The sequence below is a fragment of the Dreissena polymorpha genome, chromosome 14, assembly GCF_020536995.1.
Source record: "Dreissena polymorpha isolate Duluth1 chromosome 14, UMN_Dpol_1.0, whole genome shotgun sequence".
NCBI classification, from domain to species: domain Eukaryota; kingdom Metazoa; phylum Mollusca; class Bivalvia; order Myida; family Dreissenidae; genus Dreissena; species Dreissena polymorpha.
In genome coordinates, this window is record NC_068368.1 from 41,535,247 (window position 1) to 41,555,047 (window position 19,801).

General features: G+C 33.4%; 2 protein-coding genes and 1 long non-coding RNA gene across 7 annotated transcripts in view; 1 reads left to right on the forward strand and 2 right to left on the reverse strand.

Moving 5' to 3' along the window:
• LOC127858494 (dolichyl-diphosphooligosaccharide--protein glycosyltransferase subunit 2-like) overlaps positions 1-19,801 on the reverse strand; it is a 227,138-nt gene that overhangs the window by 145,558 nt on the left and 61,779 nt on the right. The gene's annotated exons all lie outside the window — the stretch shown is intronic.
• Positions 1-19,801, forward strand: part of LOC127858496 (KICSTOR subunit 2-like) — a 217,081-nt gene that overhangs the window by 80,095 nt on the left and 117,185 nt on the right. The gene's annotated exons all lie outside the window — the stretch shown is intronic.
• LOC127858507 (uncharacterized) lies at positions 6,619-8,326 on the reverse strand. Its single transcript, XR_008038952.1, has 3 exons — positions 8,193-8,326; positions 7,236-7,366; positions 6,619-6,903 (listed from the first exon to the last, which is right to left on the reverse strand). It is a non-coding gene; the product is annotated as an uncharacterized LOC127858507 (long non-coding RNA).

The following is a 19,801-nucleotide window of genomic DNA, read 5'->3' on the forward strand; positions in this document are numbered from 1 at the left end:
TGTTGTGTGAAATATTTGATAATTGATTTAGTAACCTCTCTCGACAAAAACGCATTTGTGACATCTACCTCTTGCATTGGTAGCCAGTGATTATCTAAGTATGATCCTATTGAGGCCCATAAACTTGATTCACGAAGGTTCTTAAGTCTTATGGCAAACTCGTCCTCTGTGTTGGCATCCGCCAGACCTTGCATGCATTTAAGTGCCTCGGACTTGTTGGATATGGCATTTTTCGATTGTTTTAGCCACCTCATCCATGCTTGAACGCGATGGAAATCGCATAGAAGGCCTCTTGAATCTGTATGATACATATATATGGATCGTCTTGTTTTGTTGTGCAACTACATATACATCATTACAACAATTTCAAGTCCTCTGCATTTGTCAGCACATCCATTCATTATTCTACTAAAGTTTTATTGCTTAATTTAGTGTTTACAGCTATTTTATTCTTCATCATCACCAGCATAACATCAACATCGTAATGATAAACAATTTTCTTTTAATGTAAAATATTTAGTATTCAATGGCGCGGGGTTTTTAATATTTTTTATCTGAAAGTGAAATCTTTATAAAATAATTTTATTTATTATCATTAGTTTTGTTGTAATTATTAACAGTATTAGTGTTATTCTTGCAAGGCGCAATACCAAACTTTTTAAAAACTAACTGTTATTGCAGGTGTGTATTTTCAAGCATTCGGCACTTTTACCTGGAAAATGAAATTCCATAGCACCGATCTCTTTCTCATCATTGTCCGTCATGTAGTTGGCTGGGCTACACTCTGGGTTTGCATTTTTAATCATTCCAATTGCCTCCGTAATCATAGCCGTACTTTCATTTTCAGTGATAAACACAGCAACGACCTGGTGGTCGACATTCGTTTTAACCGCAATGAAAAATAGCGGCAATGCAAACCTAGATGTTTTATAGGTTGAGTCGAGTAGTACCATTTCATTTCCATATCTGCGAAGCAGCTTTTGCATTTCCGGCGTTTGGTACACCATCAAAAAGGACTGGAAGACATACAATCAATAAGCGGCTCCGCAGGTCGCAATTAAAATTATCATCACGCAAATATAGCTCCAAAAGTCGTCATTAACATTAATATTTTGTTTGAAGGTACGATTTTCAAATAGCGGGTCGGGCGATTATTGGTATCGAATAAAAACATATGTATTGAGCCATTATTGATGTGAAAAGGTGTTATCGCTGTTTTTGAGATTTATTATAACAAATGTCATTTTTTACAAGGGTACAAATCACTGGTTTAGCGTTTATTGGTATTAAGTGCCCGAGTAAAAAAAATGTGATATCGCCGGTTCAACGATTATTAATGTTAACATGTCTTGTCGCGATAATAAATAATAAACATCATTTTTGCCTGTTGTCTAGACACTCTCAAACATTCAATATGTAAAGCATTCAAATTCTCGTCTATTTTACATGTCAATTTAATTTGTCCGGTGAAGATACTGCCATGTGCGTATTGTAAATTGTATCCGTCTTCATGTATCAGTTCGGAAAATTTAGTTTACCGTAGAATTGATGGGCAGTGCGGAGCGACATTTATTTAACACATTTGTTGTATTGTACTCAGGGCTATCAGTGCTAAATGAAAAGCATCGCATTTAAAGATTAAACTCGCAAACACGTAGATAAAATTCTTAATGTGTTTAAATGTCAAATAAAAACAAGAGTTGTCACCATAAGATGACTTATGCCCCCTATAAACGCTTGGTAGAAGTTATAAGCTTTTTCGAAACCTAAATGCAGATTTGGAAACCTAAACGCGGACCCTTAGTTCAAGGTCACAGGGGTCAAAATTTGTGTGCGTACGGAAAGGCCTTATCGATATACACATGCATGCCAAATATGAAATTGCTATCTGAAGCGACATAGAAGTTAGAAGCATTTTTCGAAATCGAAACGCAAAGTGTGACGGACAGACGGGGGTATAAACATGTCTTAGAATATCACAATAAATCAAAAACATAAACTAGAGAGCGACAACCATGCTAAATCCTTGAAATGCACTAATTAAGTTTGGTAAAGATCGGATGAAAACTATTTGAATTAGAGAGCAGAGACGAAAGTGTGACAGACTGACAGACAGTGCGAACACTGTATACCCCCTTTTCTTAGAAAGGGGGCATAAACAAGATCAAATCGGTGGCTGAGCGATTACTAGTATTGGCATGAAACATCTTAATTAAACTGAGAAATCATTGGTTGGGCGTTTATTTGTATTTATTGTCCGATTAATAAATGGGATATTGCAGGTTGGGCGATTATAGATACGAACAAGAAACGTGTCCACACGACACAAATGCCCCAAATTGTAACTTAATGAATACTTAGGTAAAGAATAAAATTCATTTGAATTACAGAGCGGACTAAGTGACCCTGTGACATAGATTTTAAACCGGCATGATCCATGTTCGAACCTGGTGTAGAGATCGTCTAGATAAAACTTCTCTGCACTTCTCCTAGTTGCCATCTGTTAATATTCTGAGTTTAAAGTAAATCCATTGAATAGATTTGTAGTTATGCTCTGGACAAAGTTTCAGACGGAAGGACGAACAGACGGGGACTATTACTATATCCCCCACCGATTTTTTTTGCGGCGTGGATAATAAGACAGCGAACACCGAATGTTTTAAACGCACTAAGTGACCCCGTGACCTACTCTTTTTGCCCGGCATGGCCCATGTTCGAACTTGGCGTAGACATTATCTAGAAACAACCTATGACCAAGTTTGTGGAAGATCGGATGCAAACTACTTGAAATAGAGAGCGGACACCATGCTGAATGTTTGAAACTTACTAAGTGACCCCGTGACCTACTTTTTTTGCCCGCTATGAAACATGTTCGAACTTGGCCTAGACAGTATCTAGATACAACTTCTGATCAAGTTTGTTGAAGATCGGATGAGAACTACTTGAACTAGAGAGTGGCCACGCACAAAAAGTGTGACCACAAAGACAGACAGACTGACCGACTGTGCGAAAACTATATTCTGCACAATGGGGGCATAAAAAGTCATGTGTATAGTTGTTATCGTTGGTTGACCCAAGGTGCGCTCACCTGAATAGAAGTGTTAACAAGGTAAAATGTTAACGATGGACGACGCACGACTGAAAAAGGTGATCCCTATAAAGTCATGTGGACATTTTATTATTCAGTATATAAACGTTTTTTGTCGATTGTTGAGCGATAAGTAGAACTAGGTTAAGCGTTGTCAAGTATTAGCATATGGTTTGGTATTAGCTGCTTTCACTCATTTACTGTTTGTCACCTGGAATCCTTTAATATATGAAGCAGTATCTTGTGGAACTAAATCCCAACATTGTGGAACAAAGTTTAATATTCCCTGCAATGGCAAACCGATCGAGCTACAATTTTTACGATAATGATCTTAAAAGTTCATTTACAAAAAATAGCAATACATATTAACAGTTGACACTTTTATTCCATGTCAATAAAACTAAACTTTAAAGATGCTGAATGTAAAGTAATAGCTTTGTTGTGCACACAAATTTTTGTTCATCAAAATATATGAAAAATTACCATTAATGATATGATGTTCTGTTCAGACTTATGAATGTTTAATGGGTGTTAATAATAACACTTATTTAAAAAAGTGAAGGGTTATGTTTCTTGTACATGGCACTTCTCCAAGTCAGTATCTATACAACCATGAAATTATATATTTATATCTTATATGGTGTCATAGAAATATCCCTGAAACTTTTGTAACAGATAGACAGAAAACACCAATTCTATATCTATCTGCCTTTGGCAGGGGATAATAATCAAGAACAGAAATTCAGGTGTCTTTTTCCTTCAAACTTTTTAAACAATTGTTCATCATGTCAATATTACCAATATGGGTAAATTTATATTTAGTGGATTGTGAAACAACACCAAATATATTTTTAAAATGAGAGATATAAAAACAATTAACAAAATCAAACAGATTCAGCATCTTTAAAACAAAACTCTTACACAATAACATGTCACAATATTATACAACTGTAAACAAAACACTTCACAAAGTATAAACCTTACACACTCAATAAACAAGTGCATCCGGACAAGCATCTTTGTTTTCATTAAGCTAAATAATTATAAATAAATAATATATCATGGATTTAGCAAAACTAAAATCATATTGCTGATGTACAAAACTAAAATGTTCAATAACATACCGGTACACAGTATTATAAAGCATAATGAACAAGCAAATTTGTTGAATTGATATCCCCCGCCAATATAATTCTGGACACAAATATTTCTGGACGGATGGACAACGCCAACATGCATCATCCTCATAACCATATATATACTCATACCAAGTTTCAATGAAATTCCCAAAAGCACTTCCAAGATATTGCTCCGGACACAAAATAACATTTTTTGAAGATACAAAGGGCCATAACTCATAAGAAAATTAATTTTGGTCAGACCATGTTATATCTCATAAATGCACAAAACTGAAAAGCACTCTGGTGGGTGTACTTTTAGCACATCAAGTTTAACCATATTTATTTTAAAAATGCACACGTCAGCCTTCATTCAATTATTTATCTATTTCAAATATATGTAATTTTTTATTATATAAATCGATATATAACTATAATGGGATTCTAACTGATCATCAGTGATGCATATGAAATTGTTTCCATTTCACGACAATATACTTGAAGGCCATTTGACATCATTAAGACAATAGACATATAGAAATAGGATCTGTCACGAGTTGTCATATCATACCATATTTTATTAAACGATTCAGGAATGTTGTTAGTAAGCGAGCCTTTGGCGAGCCAACTAACGAATTTCCTGGACGAGTTTAATAAAATATGGTATTAAATGAGTGCCAGATCTTCTTGATCACATGCTTTTAAATGAGCCAATTAAATAAATATTTACGCAAACTTAATGATAAATCCGAAATGTTGTTTACATTTCGTGACGTCATTTGACGTTGCAATGTTATTTCAGCAAAATAACAAAATGCAATTGGTCAATCAAACGAAAATAAGCCAATGAAAATCCTTAAAAAGTATATTACACATTTGTAAGATAAAAATAATCGTAATGGTTATATTACGTGGGGAAGCAGGGTATGGCATGTGATAAATATATATCCATATTGAAGTAACTGTTAATTACACACTAAGCACACTCACTAGCTGTACTAAGTTGTGTTGATCATCACTACTATCACATCCCTTCTTTGCTGCCTTGTTCATGTGATAACGGATCACTTTTTTTGTAGGGGCAAATCTCCGATTAGTTTTGGATAGAGCAGGTGTTACATTTTTCGTAACAAATGAGGTCAGATGGCGTTGCATCTCTTCAACATTTGCAACGCCATCTTCCACCACAATTTCTTTGATTTTTGACGCAACATCACTGTCGATACGCTGCAACAGCCCAGCATTCTGTTCAAGATTAAATAAGAAATATAAAAAGCAGCAATTCATATAAACATGCACTTTGTAAACATTATCACCCCAATCTACCATCAACTGCATTTTAAAACAGATGTAATATAAATGCATCATTATAAAGAAGAGTCAATGGAAAAGATGTAGATGTCTCAGTGTCTGACAGACAGTGTGACCCCAGAGTGCATTGTTGTTGATTTGTTAAGATAATCTGTACAATTTGAATCTTACATTAACAAGAGCTTGTTAACAGACAAAACAGCAGCCCTGGATATTTGCTGCATTTTATTTATATAACCATATCAATCAGCAATTTAAACCCTATTAAACAACTGACATGAAGTGCATATTCCCAATACAGCCATTTATGCCCTCCAAATTTTATCAACTCTGCTTACGTAATTTTTGAGTCAGCACGCTTTTAGTTTCCAATCATTTCTTTAAACTCAGCAACAATAATTTGTGATGGTGATAAATTTGTATAATTTTTTCTTTGCTGGAGGCCAAGAAAAAATGAAGGAAATTGTACATTCAACTATAAGTCCCTCTTTCAACATACCAAATTTCATCAACCTAGGTAATTTACTAGTTGAAATATTGCAATATGCTGAATGCGAAAGATGGACATACACACACCCAAACGGAATGACAACTGCAAGCTCAATACATTTATACCTATGCCTTTCAGCAGGGAATAATAAAGAAATTATAATGAAAACCAGGGCATAATCTTTAGGTCCTTCTCCTTATTATTTTGTTATTATTATCTTAATTATTGCAAAACTTTGACTTCTTAAGAAAGTCTTCAATCATTTTTTAATAAAAGTCCATATCATTCAACCACTGGCATATGGCTACCTTTGATTCCAGGAGCATGCTTTTAACAATCTCTAGTTATATTATTTGATGTCAAATAACAACTATCCAAACTCAAGCATTTAGAGAAAATTAATTGTAAGTTATTTAATTATACACATCATCTTTTAAGATCTGTGATAATTTAAAGGTTCATAGTGCTGCCAAACAAATCAGGTTTAAAGCTGGAGCAGTCTGATGACTTTTTTTTAATATTATGCTTAATCCTATTACCGGTAGTTAACACTGGTAAAAATAGCTATGAAGCAAAGTCTTTGGATTTGGTTTTAAACATTTGTAAAAAAAATCAAATTCAAAAGCTTTTTACATTTTTTTAAATTATTACGTGCCAGGTTAACAAGAAATCCCCATGATGGGGCAATTGTTGACAACTTTGTTTGCATGTTACAGCAAATGAAACAACAGAAATTTAACTTCACAGAGTGTTACTTTACATATCAGTACCTCTCCACTGGTATGGTACTTGTGTTCGACGTTAGGAAACACCACCATTATCTTCTTGATGCCTTTACTCAGATCACTCCTCACATTAGAAGCAGCCATTTTTTTGTCCAGCTCGCTTGATGAACCCTTGTATTAAATGACATAATGTTGACAACCTAAACAGTACTAAAAACAAACAATAGCAAAAAATGATTGGACGAAGATGTTTAATTTAATTGTCATTATATTTTGCTTCTCACAATTTTACAAAGGCAAGAAAAATAAAAATGAAGCAAACACAATAAAAATGTACATTTTGTATGAATCGGAAGAAATTGATTATATAACCATTGGATTTTGAGCATTGGTGCAATAGTAAGGTTTCTTAAGTATTATGATTGCAATAAAACAATGTAATGCCTTATGGAATTGTCCTGCTTGTGGGTAATTTAAATAAAAGAAAAAAAAACACATCAAACCTCTTCATGGGTGAATATCAACACTTCCTTCAGAATGATCGAAGCAGGACAGTCCATTTTTTGGAGGGCTGCAATGCATGCCTTGTTTTCTTTTTAGCATACGAGTGCTGCTCACTGCTAAATGTCTTTGTCTGAAAAGTATTTTCATATCTTTACAACTTTATGTACATGAAAATGCATATTTGATCTGATATCACACAGTGTTGAGTTTTGACAACTATTTGGACCAAATTTGTTTAAGAACAGATACTGTAAGTCAAATTTCATCATAATATTAGTCAGTATAAAACAAAAGGGTAAACATTTTAATTTTCATGGAATGATTTGATCAATGTTGGCATTTTACCAAGTCCAAAGAAATAAATCTTATATTTTTATCTGAGCATTCATCAAGACAATAAGAACAAAACTTTATTGTTCTGCAATAAAATCAACACCATTTTAAGAATAGTTTTTAAATCCTCTGTCCATCATTACATGTACATTGTATATTTTTTGCATTAAACGGCTTACAGGATACGCCACATTGATGTTTCAACGTTTATATATAAAAGATTCTCGTACATTTAGCTGATTCAACTGGATCCTATTTTTTAACAAAATTGTTATTAAATACAATGCATTCTCGGCTGCGGTTGCAGTTTTGAATGGATAAAAGCTTGTCAGAATGCTGTTTTATTTTTTTAAGAGGTCACAGTGACCTTGACCTTTGACCTAGTGACCCCAAAAAGTGTGCATTTGGCATGTAGAACTCATCAAGGTGCAGCTACATATTAAGTTTCAAAGTTGTAGGTTGAAGCACATTGATATTAGAGCCAATGTTCAAAACCTTGACAAAACGGCACGAAGACAGACCTGACGAGCTGGCTATGACAATACCTATGACAATACAAAACAGCCGAGCTAAAAATCAATGACAAGCATGAAGGGGAAGTTTACCATTTTTCTGTCCATTACCTTTTCCTTTTCCATTTTTTTCTTCTTATTCTTGTCTGTACCATGGTGGCATTTCAGAACCTGATGTCCAAGGCTCACATACATGTAAGGGTTCACCCCATGGACCCAACAAACCTTATGGGAGGATGAAGTAATAACTGAAATTATTCATCAAAACAGTTTTTATTTTATTTTATGCTTACCAATATGTATACCCTTTATTTAAATAACTCAAAAAAATGAAAAAAATAAATAATCACAATTCATTGATTTAATATAAACAAGAGATGTGTTTGTCAGAAACAATGCCTATTGCGCAGCTTTGATAAAAAAAATTAACCTTGACCTTACACCACTCAAAATGTGCAGCTCCATGAGATACACATTTGTGCCAAATGTCAAGATGCTATGTTCAATATTTCAAAAATTAATATTTCAAAAGTTATCGCAAGGTTACCAAGCTTAAAGTTTTGGGACAGAAGAACAGACAGACGGACAGGCCAAAAACAATACACCCCTGATCATTTGATCCGGGGGCATAACAATAATTGATAATGGTACATAAAATCACATTGTTCTTAAAAATAGACAAAGTACAAATGTTTTCACCTTCATAAGTCTTCATTTAAAACTTTTTTTTTGATTTTTGAAAGACAATTAATTAGGAATTTTGTGACAGGATATGGGAATGAACAATACTTAATCAATAAGGGAAAAATTCTTTCTTTTTTTATGTAAAAATATTTATATAAGTAAAAAGCTATCTGTGTGGCATGCTTTTTTCTTCGTACCCGTTGTGATAAATATTCAGGCCACATAAAAGCTTTATAGATTTGATAACATCTTTACAAACTTATTATATACAAATAATTAATACCTTGGTGTATTGTAAACATTTCATCATTTAAGAAATATACGAGTGTGGCAGAATTTATAGGTGCCAGTGTTAATGAAGTATTAATTGAGTAAATGATGAATAAATAAAACATTGCTTTATGTCCCTGTGTAGCTATGGCTGTGAATACATGGCTATCATCACATGGGTATAAATAAAAATGCATCCAGAACAGTATTTAAAGATTACACTGCTGATACTTAATAATAAATAAATGAAAATAAATGCATTCAGAACAATGTACATGAATGCTGAATTGCGGACAGTTTATACCGTTATTTTCCATTAGAAATTTACTGTGTTCATTTAAAAAGCACTGGGAACATTGGATGATAATTTGTGAAATAAAGTATAATAATGGAAGGCAATTGTATTTCTCTTCAACAAATAATTGATAATATTTGGCAACAATTTCATTAATAATATTCACTCTAGTCAAAACAGTTGTGTCAATATTGTAAGGAAAACAAAAATGGAAATGCCGAAATACTGACTCAACAAAGATGTACATAACGGTCGAATCAATATTGTAAGGAAAACATAAATGGTAGACCACATGTGTTTCTTTCCAACCAACTATTTTTTAAGGATTAATGTCTCTCTTTTCATTTCAATATATTTGAGTTTCTTTTAAACGCCAGCTGATTACAACCACAACAATCAAAACAAAATAATACAATGAATGTGCCTGAATTGCCAAAGGTTTTGGTACTGTAACCAATAATATAACGGTTATTTGTTTCAATTTCTTTTTTTGTAATGTGTGCTTTTGCATCGCCAAGGCTACTGAATATAAGTATTTCGTCTTCATTGCGATTTCTCGCGTGGAGGTTAACACTAACAGACGCCATATAGACCGTTCCATAATCGATAAATTGACCGCCGCCATATTGTCAGTCACGTGACTGTCCGCCATTACACTGCTGCTAACTTGTGCGAGTCTGCGATTCCAAAAGCCAATGACGTAGAGAATACCCGCTTCACCGTTGTCGGATAAATAAATTACTTAAAGAATAAATGTGAGGCGATTTTCACATTTTTGTTAATTAAATGATTGTTTGAAGTTGAGATTGATTGTTACAAATAAAATGTTTAAACTGCTTTCGTGTATTTGTTTTTTTTTATATCTGTAATCAAGTGGTAATCATCGGCGAAAATTTACCGGTTCAGTCGCTCATACTATGTCTTTGATTAGACTTGTTACTTTTAACGTTTCACAAACAATTCACGCATGTATTGTTGTGTTGTTTTTAATAGCCGCAACATCAAGCAGATTATACTTATTTAAGATTCTCGCGCAATTAATTAACGCTAATTGTTTAAAATGGGTAAAACTTTATACTCTAAAATCATAACATATTGTATTAAGTATGGTATTTTTGATACGCCTTCCATTATTTTTCTTGTTCTAACTAAAATCAGATATAAACAAATTGTTGTTTGGATTTAAATTTAATTTTGTGAGCTGGAATTATGTCTCGTACAAAAACCCGAACTTTTGGGAGAGTGATATTGATCTTGACGATCTTTTAGGAGATTATATGGAAGATGAAGAGAAAGTGAGTATATCTAGTTGAGTAGATTTTCATCTTTGGAGTCATTTAACAGCTATAAAGCTAAACATCTTAAAAAATGTATTTTATAGGTTTTTGCAGTAACGCAAAACATATGGATAACGACGCTTGTTTAGTCAATTAATCGAGACGAAACTCCGAAAAAAAAACACCTAAATAATATTTCAAAAATATATTATTTAGTGCCAAAAGAATTTATGAATACATTTATTGGCATCTTAAAAAAAACGCGTCATTAGCATCAAAGTAAAGATTATCTGAAGACTGAAATGCCGACAATTTGACACAACAAAGAGCTCTATGCATAAGCCGTATTATTTTTTGCAGAAAAGCTTCAATAAATTAAAAAAGTAATACATCTAATTATAAAAATATAATTATGAATGGCATGAGTACGTTAGTGTGATAAACACGTGAGTGATAGAAAGTGTAAGGGGTGCCTTGAAAATAAACGTACTACAAAGCCCTATTAAAAGCGAAGTGCATGGCAGTATTTACATGTAATTTTAATTTGATGGGTTTTGTACAGAGAATGACGCTATTGAGGAATATAAACATACAACTGAAAAACACAACTTTACATGATGCAAATTGAACTGTGTATTCATGTATATCGAAAACTCGTTACTAGTGAGTATGAGTGGCAAATATCTAACATTTTAACACACATATATCTATATACATATTTTTGTTAAAACATTATTTACCCCCGTTGGTGTCAAATGTAATTTCTTGTTTTTATGATGTCGTTCGTGCATTGTCGTAACATTAAATCTTCATACGAAATGACGTAGTTTGAATTAACCGATACCCGCTAAATACGTTAAATGTTATGTTTTTAGGTAAATTTTATAATTATCAAAAACTTTTTTTCATAAATTAAACCAGGGATAAAACGGGCTTGTATCTTTACGGTGTACAATTTCTGATATTCTTTATTGGACATAACTTTTAATTTGTACAATATGTAACATATCTAATGTACGCAACTGTTAAGTATGTCGAAGGTAAAATATTAAACAAAATGACTGCTTAATACTACAAGAAAGAGAAGACATGGTGGCATCATCAATTGTGTTTAATGACCAGACTGTCATCTGCCACCCAGTGTGGTTTATGACACCCCGGGATGATACCATGTTGTTAGTTAGGTCTGGATAATATCTGATCAAAACGAGATAATCGGATTATGCAGAACAAACGGGCAATTCAACACTGGAATGCAAAGGATTATGCGATTTTGAGATTGATGCATATAATCAAATGATAAATATTGCATTTAATTTAATTAAATGTTTTTTTTAATGTGTCAACGTGTTTATTATCCTAGACAGATACCTAAAAAAATGCACGTTGTTCAAACATTTTTCTGTTATAACACTAGCTTAACATCTCCTCTAGCAGACAAACTTTATTTCATACAATTTGCATGACAAACAAAAAAGTTTTACAAAAAGAAAGAAATTCGACTGTTAAATAAACCGCGCTCTCTTATATATGTCACCGGTTGTTAGGCAGTAGTGTAATGGCGGACGCGGAGAGTATTCAGGGGAGATAATTGGGTAATTACTAAATTCTGGAACGGTCTATTGAAAACTACGACCAACTTTCGGTATCAGTCTCTTTACGGCATTTGTTTTTGCCTTCCATTGTTGCCATAATTCCCATACGAAACTGACTCGACGGATTTTTCTTCAAAGCATCTTTTCAACCTGGCAATACGCACAAATGACACTGCATCCCAGTGGTTCTTGCGTCAACAATTGGGTGTCAACAAGCTAGGTCAGATGCTGAAGGCCATGGCAAAAGACGCCGGCTTTCTCAAGCACAAGAGAATAACGAACCACTCAGTTCGCAAATTCCTGGTCCAAAAACTTCGAAATGCAAACATTCCACCCACTGAAACCATGGCCATAACAGGGCACAAAAATGTCCAGTCCATAACCAATTAGTCCAACATATCTGTTGAACAGCAGCAAAAGTGTTCATTCTTGCTCAGTCCAGTAAATGTAACAATCCAACAGATTCCTCTTGTTCACCTTCACGCACCGAAACTATGGCCGAAATGCAGCCTAGACAACCACTGTCTACCGTCGAACAAGTTGATCTTGATGTTCGCCCACCCAGTCACTTCACCAGCAAATGTCTTTCTCTAGTTCGAACAACTTTGCCTCACAATTCTTTGGTGCCACTTTCAACATTCAAAATGTATATTATTAGCTTAAATCTAAGTAATCTTTGTTATTTCGCCACGAAATAACCACATATAATAACAAAGAAGCAAATATTGTGCACCTCGTGATCGACTTGATAGTTTCATATCGAAAGTGAATTGTGTGTGGCGTTAGGCTACGTTGTAAACAAATGTAGTTCCTTGTATATAACAACTTAATGTCATATTGATATCATAAAACTTTAAGATTTGCAATTCAATATGATTAAAATTGTAATTAATAACGCTCGACACTTTGTTACAGAACGATATTCTGATTAAAAAAAAAGAAGATTATTTGCTCAGCGGTTATTTTTGGAACGCGGAGTAATACACTGACCTTGGTTACACTACAGTCATTATCAAAGTACGACAAACACTCATGAAAACTTATTTTGTTTAAATAAAAAAAGTTAACTGAATAAAAAGTGGGATAAATAGAATAATAGGTCAGTGTTGATTATAGATCAGGTTTATCATGCTCGGCACGAAAACGAAAAAGCACTCGCCAAGGCTCATGCTTTTTGTTTTTTAAGCCTCGCATGATAAACCTGATCTATAATCAACACTAACCTATTATTCTCTATATAAATATAAATATAAATAAATAAATATATATATATAAATAAATAAATAAATAAATAAATATATATATAGATATATATATATATATATATATATATATATATATATATATATATATATATATATATATATTATATATATATATATATATATATATATATATATCTATATATATATATATATATATATATATATATATATATATATAAGAAGATTAAACTGTTACCTTTTAAAAATAAAAATTATTCAGCATATTGTGAGTATTTATTGATCATGCTGGGCGGAGTATCACGACTGTCAAGCGCATTACTGTGTAGGAAATTCCCAAAGGTAACCAAGGAAATTCCCAACGGTAACCAAACAGTTACCAAACATGAACGGGATAAATAATGTATAATAACCTCCCCGTTGATCGTATTTTGTGATGACCATTACTTGCATAAGTCAGAGGTTAATTCCGCCACGCCAGGTCAATAAATACGCACAATTTCTATGAGTTAGCGGTTGATAGTCGCATAATTTGGTATAAATTATAATAATAATAATGTTTTATAAATACGCACAATGTGTATGAGTAAGCGATCGATAGTCGCATAATTTGGTATAAATAATAATAATGTTCAATGCCAAATATCTCTAAAAGCAACAGATGTAAGGTGTCTTCTGATTGGCTAACACTCAAGGGTCGGTGAAAATTGTACGTCGAAGTACATTTCTCGTTCTACCTAGTAAGTCTTGTAGACTTTCGACGTCATGGTACGTCGTATAGACACTTAGTACTGGTCCTACCCAGGAAACAGTTTGTTTCATCAAATGTCTCAATTCAACTTGACAGCTTGCTAAAGCAGTTGCATTAGCATACAGTTACTGATTAAACATAATTAAAATCATGTGATGTGTCAAATACATTTTCATTGACAAATTTGACAGGATTTTTAAAAAATCCAATAAGTCTTAGACTGTCAAATAACACACACTACGTATTGAAAGCCATACCTAGAGCTTTCGTCTGTATACCACTGACTTCATCAGAAGAATGATTTCTACTGTTGGGAAACGTTAACACCGCTAATTGTCTTCTTATTTATTATCAATGTATAATTATGTGTAACAGCATAACAACATACGTGTTTCGCAATTAAGATATTTAATAAATACAGGTATCTTACAGGTTTCTAATTTTCTTTCGCAAACTATTGTTGAAAAGTTTAAATTTTGTCGCCACTAAAAAACTAGCCATTTTGTAGCAATTCTTAAATCACAGTCTAAACTGCATACACTTAGCTCTATAGTTACAATTTGAATGCAAATATTAGAATGCATCATGTTATATCATCCATATATTTTTATTTAAACATTCAAATTACACATAACACAGTACATATGTAAAAAATGGTATGTGGTATTGTGTGGAGATAAAAACACTTCACATCATTTATTTGCACATAAAATAATAGTGACAAATGAGTAATACTAAAACACTGTCATCCACCTACAGTACAAGATTATTTACGTATATGAAATTACAAAGTGGTGTTATTTTATTACCTTTTACAAAATTAACAATGCTGGTTTTCTACTAGCCATAAAACAGTTATCATGGATTAACAAGTAACAACCAATTCATTAATTACACAATAGAAAGGAAATCATATTAATTGCATTATGCATTTACTAAACAAGTTATTTGCTACTGTTTAGAATTACACTATCTTACTAAAAATGATCACAACATGTACTTAGTGCTTTTACATACTTGTGGTAAGTTTTGTATTACTAGTTTGACATTTATTGGCAGACACTTGTCGATATACAGACTAAATTTGCATGGGAACTCATATTTTTTACCGCATAATTGCCTTCAAATTGTTAATTTAACAACCCTTTGACATTGTTTGCACATCTGATCTTAATATAGCATAGCTGATTTTTGTTTATAGATAGACAGATATAGACTTTTCAAAGTTCTATAAAAGTCCACACATGTTCCATCCAAGTAAACCAACAGAACCAATAAAGACCGCCACAGATAATAACTGTGTATATAGCTTGGAAATTTTGATGTTCAGGAATCCCTCCTTTGTTGATTTCTTTAAACCAAAACTGTCAGTTTTGCTGGATAGAATGGCCTCTTGCCTTGGCAAAACAGCTTCTAAAAACGGAAAACCAACAAATATCTTAGAATTTGATCAAACATGCAGACAATTTATAAATGTATTGTTTTTTGTTGATTTCGAATCTGGAAGATTTTTTACGTATTATTGTGGTAGGAAAATCCAACGGTATCGGATTTTGTGGTTTTAGGCCTAAACTAATTATAGTGATATGTAACCTTTCGGGATATCGGTAAAGTGCGACCAGACGAGGTGTAAATACGTTAAAAATTAAAGCTAAAAGACTAAAAAGTTAGATCGGAATATTTTAAAATTTTGTGAATAAATGTGTTTCAGGTGGATGATAATGACAACTTACCAGGATTTTGCTCATGATCACACGTAAAACTTCTTTCTGAGAGCGAATGAAAAATGCGTCACAAATTCTGACAAATAAACAGTAGCGTGTCGTTATTGAAATACCGCGAGAATACTGGAAGAATAGAAATGCCAACTATAATGTTTAAAACAAATAATTTCTTAACAAGCGTTTGTGATTTGTCAGGAGAATAATAACAATAAGATATCGAAAAGATCAAAGCAAATAAATTCGACAGAAATCTGAGATTCGGCAATATATTAAAGACGGGTTATGTTCATCTAAATTGTGTTTGGTAAAGACTGTAACTTTATGTAGTGAACCAGTCTTCGGCTTATACCCACTGAAGAAGAGCATTCAGCGGAGATAATTGAGTAATGACTTAATTCTGGAACGGTTGCGAAGAAAAACAAATAATGCGAGAATATTAAGTGCAATTCGCTACACAATTATGATGTCATTGATATAATTTTTCCTGAGGTATGTATGTACATGTGATTTAGTATATGTCAACGTGTTTTTGATTTGTTCAAGGTCATAAATAGCATCGCGAAAATATATGTCGCGTGGCAAACTTTTTTCAGACGCATCCCTATATGGTATTCTTATGTAATTTTATGGTCTAAATTTCCATATGTATGAACGGTCAACGCCCGCTTCGCGGGCTTTTGCCCGTATTAGTCCTGTATTATTTAAACGAAAACGCTGTATTTAATTTTTGCCGAAGCTTTCGACCTCACGGTCTGCATCAGCGGCCATTTTTTATTTTCAGATGTTTTATTATGAACGGAAATGACATCGTGCATTTTTCGGCGTCAACGTTGTTTACGCGTTCTTTTATTAATGTTTATTCTTGCACGTTGATGCCATATGGTCGGTATGTCCTTAGTTTTGACTTCCACAATTGCTTCATGGTTTTTGCGGTACTCGTCCGACTCGTTGAGTATTTCGAGTCCCATTATTTGGAAATCCTCCATGGAATGTCCGTCTGTGTAGAAATGTTCAGCTACCGGGTCACTGTGCTGTGTGCGAATACGCGACAGATTCAATAGATGTCGCTGGTACAGAGTTCCGCCGGTCTTTCCCACATACACGAACCTGCGACAATGACGACATTGTAGGAGCTGGTTGGCGCCGTATGTCCCAGATGGGACCACAGGCGAAGATGAGATGATGAATAAACGGCGAAAAATACCTGCCTCGGCAAGGACGTCGCCATCTTGACTATCAAGTCTTTACCCCCTCTGTGTCTGCGTTATCTGTTAATATCGTCTGCATTTGGGTGTCGGACTCACAATTGAGCATCGCTCTTGAAAAATTGGTGCTAATGTATGTGCGAATATTGTCGTCACAGATAAGCCCGTGAAGCCCACACAGGCTAATCATGGACGACACGTTTCGCCTTTATAGAAATTATGTTGAAAAGAAGTCTCGCCGTAAATCCATTTTAGGCGGCAAGTGGCGTCCCTGATCAGCGAAGGCTAGTCAAGCACCTGAACTTAGTCCGGTTTTCTAAGCACGTGTTTCATATTGTTGGTGTCGATTTGCTAAATATATAGAGAATACTAGGTTAGCGTTGAATACAGAGAAGTTTATGTAGCGAGGCTTAGAACGCCGGGAGCGCGAGCATTGGCGAGCGCTTTTGGTGTTCGAGCCGAGCAACATAAACTTCTCTGTATTCAACGCTAATCCTAGTATTCTATTTATCCCATTGGATTTTTTTTCAAAGTGACATTTAACATTAATAGATCTTATAATCTTAACAATTATTTTAATTCATTCTTTATAAAAGCGCTTAAAAATCTAATGAATGTAACCATGCGTAGTAATATAAATGTGTTTGTTCTGGTACGCACAATAATCTTAAAAATGTTCACACAAAAACTGTAAAACGAGGAAATATATCATCATATGCCTCGATTCAATATTACGCAGCATGGGAATTGTAACACATTAACACATTCCAACAATATACGATTCCAGTTCCAAAGCACATATTGCATTAGTTCAATGAGAAGAATTTCCAATTTCGCATAAAACGGCAAATTCACAAATCTCTGAAAAACAAACAGTGCTAAAAATATTTTAAGTAGTAATTTAATATTTAATTGAATCTGTCCTCTGACTGTTGCATTTTTAATTCAAATATGTGTTCGTATATGCATTTATTGTTGTGTTGACTTAAAAAAACTAAAATGGATGCCCATTCTTAGTTTACTGTCTTAGTCTACCCTAAAATTATACATGTTTCTTGCATAATTGAATTATCAAAATTACATACTGTTAAAGGCATTGTCAGAATTATTTGGTTAAGTTGGAGTCAAAGTAAAGCAAATGTATTCATTTTTCTTAAAGTGAATCATCCTCTGAAGCCCCCACTGGGGTTCAAACCCAGATCTCTTTCCTCTGGGAAGGAAAGTATTCTATCTTGAAATACAAGGGCAAGTAAGAGGACAATTAGCAATTTTAAACTTATAAACATATAAACTTAATTTTTCACATAACCTTAGAAACATTACAGACATCTCTGAATCTGAAATACATAACAGTTACAATTCAGGTTTTTAGTATTGTGCATTGTACATAAATGTTCAAGTATTGTATTTATCCTTGGTACACAGAACTGCCTAAAGATGCGTAAAATACCAGTATTCAAATATGAAAATATCTCATGTGTTTGTTTTACTCTGTTAGAATCCCTATTTTATTTTAATAAAGCAGTTTTTCCTTCTCCTGAAAATTTAACAAAATGTCAGTTATGCTACTTTTTACATTCAGAAAATGACCAGTGTGCGTTATGTCAATTCCGAAAATTTGGTAAAAACATTATTTTTACCAAAGAGGTAGACTTAATTTTATTAAACAGTTGATGTATGTTATCTAAATAAAAAACACAAAAATGGAAAAAAGTAAAAATGTTTAAAAATGTCAGTTACATGACTTAAAACATTAAGTAGACGATATAGCTTTGATACTTTAGGATTAGAGTGGACCTAAACACAAAACGTAACCAAATTATAAATTTTCTAACCATAGAAGGGGGCATTATTCTGTAAAAAAAAAACAGGAAAAATTGGGTACATAAAAATGTGTGTACAAAAAAATGTGGGAACGAAAACAATTGGGTAAGAAACAATTATGCCAAAAAAATGCTGAAATAGCTTGTGGTCTTGACCACCAAAACGGCTTGGATTTTAATTATGCTGAAATAGCTCGGGGTCTTGATCAACAAACTGGCTTGGATTTTCATAATGCTGAATAGCCCAGCGAACTGGCTTGTATTTTAATTATGCTGAAATGGCTGGGGGTCTCGACCACTTAACTGGCATGGCTTTTAATAATGCTAGAATAGCTCGGGGTCATAATCACCAAACTGGTTTCGTTTTAAATTATGCTTAAATAGCTCAGGTTTGGTGATTAACATCGTTATGAGGTTCTCTTTCAAGTTTGTTCAAGTCATGCAGAACATTTGCCCTCCTTGTTTTCTGTTTTGCTTATAAATATAAATAATATGATCATTCTCTGAAATTGCAAGGCCTATTGGGTTGTTACGTTGCATGCCAACCATATAGTGGTTCTTTGCTAAGTTTCCTCAAAGCATGTCTCCGTGGTCAAAACTGTTTGCGATTCAGGGATCAACTGATTAATAAAGATTAATGTATTTGATAATCCCTAACAACACAGAAACCGCAAGGGCCAGGGTTCAATATTTGGTGGGTAACATGTTAGTGTTTTCTTCTTCTAGGTGTGATCAAATCATACATTTGGAGTAAACAATAACCCGTCCTTGTTTCACATGATTAATATTTACTTATTTAATAAAGAGCTTAAACACTATTTTTCTCTCAAAACGCATGGGTTAGGTGATAATTATTTTGTATGTGACATTGTA